The following is a 1,797-nucleotide window of genomic DNA, read 5'->3' as shown; positions in this document are numbered from 1 at the left end:
CAACAAACATTTATACATTTATATATTAAATTATTTATCTATTTAAAAAGATAGGACTTGGTTTCAGCTCTAAGAGATAAAGGGCTTAGAAGTTATCACTCTTACCCTCACAACAAGTAAAAAGCTAAACAAACAGAAAATCAGCTACTCTTCTTAGCTCCATTACAAAATTGAGGTCACAGGACAAGCTGACTCCCTGTAAAGAGAGAGAGGTGAGAAGAGATTCACAGCCTACAGAAGCCTAACCCACAGAAGCTGCTGGTTAATATATATAGACACACATACCCTTAAGTGGTAATTGATGAATCACTGGAGGTTCAGTGTGGACTAGCTTGAAAGGTAAAAACTCCCAGAGTTCTAGTCTTAGGGGAAACCCTAAGGGAGTTTTTTGGGAGTTTTACCTCCAGGAGCCCCACCAGGGTCTCACAGCAAAGATCAGGGAAATTTCCCCAGCTTTGGACAGAGTGAGGGGAAATGGCACCATTTGAAGTATGCTCAGAGCTTTCTGTTCTCTTCTTGACCTCCCAGGAAACTACTTTATCACAGTATAAACAATGTTGGGGGAGGGAAATATACAACTCCAGACCCTTCCTGTTCCCTGTAACTTCCTGTCTCACCTAAGGGGTGTAAAGATCACTTATGAAGGTCATAGCCCCAGGGAATAGGCACACTGAAAGACTGAGACCTAATCATAGCAACAGAGAATGTTTTGCCTCCCTCTACCTTACCATCACATCAATAAATCTGCTGTATAATATGGATCAGAGATGAAAGAACTGCAAGGCCCAGACTCTACTTAATAGAGTTTCTGTGGGAACCCCAAGATAACAGGAGAGACAAAAATGACACTAGAGGCAATTGAAGCCTTAGATACCTACAGCTACAGTAAATACAGCACAACTCTTGGCCAGATAAACATGAAACCTCACATTAAACCACACACTAAAACCTTACACTAAAGTTCTATTTGCCTCAGTTCCTATTACCCAATGCATCCTGTCTAGTTTTCAATAAAAAGTTTTCAGCAAAGCATGCTGAATGGCAAGATAAAGTCTGAAGAGAGAAAACAAGGATTCATACTCAGATATAGCAAGGATGTTGGAATTGTCAGACTGGGGATTTAAAATGGCAGTGATTAGTATGCTGAGAGCTCTAATGAAGATAGTGGACAACAGGCAAGAACAGATGGATAATGTAAGCAGAGTGATAAAAACTCTAAGAAAGAATCAAAAGGAAATGCTGGGGAAAAAAACAAATCACTGTAACAGAAATAAAAAATGCCTTTGACAGACTTATCAGTAGACTGGGCATGGTAGAGGAAAGAATCAGTGGTCTTAAAGATACACCAAACAGAAGTTTCCCAAACTCAGATCTCCAGAGAAAACAACTGAAAAGTGGAACAGAACTCATAAGAATTGTGAGGCAATTATAAAAGGTGTGACATATGCATAATGAAAATACCAGAAGAAAGAGAGAAAAGAATGGAAGAAATAACAGAAGAAATATTTGAAATAATAGTAGTTGAGAATTTTTCCAAAATTAATAAAACACCAAACCATAGATCCAAGAACCTCAGCAAACACTGAGCAGGATAAATATCAAAGAGTCTATACCTAGCCATATCATATTTGAATGGCAGAAAACCAGACAGTAAGAAAATTTGGAAAGAAGCCAGAGGAAAAATACTTATCTTACACATGAGATCTTATCTATAAAGGAACAAGGATAAGAATTATATCAATTTCTATTCAGAAACCATGCAAGCAAGAAGAGAGTGGAGTGACATATTTAAAGTCT

This window comes from Propithecus coquereli, unplaced genomic scaffold (assembly GCF_000956105.1).
Source record: "Propithecus coquereli isolate 6110/MARCELLA unplaced genomic scaffold, Pcoq_1.0 Scaffold678, whole genome shotgun sequence".
Taxonomy (NCBI): domain Eukaryota; kingdom Metazoa; phylum Chordata; class Mammalia; order Primates; family Indriidae; genus Propithecus; species Propithecus coquereli.
Note: the sequence above shows the minus strand (reverse complement) of the source record.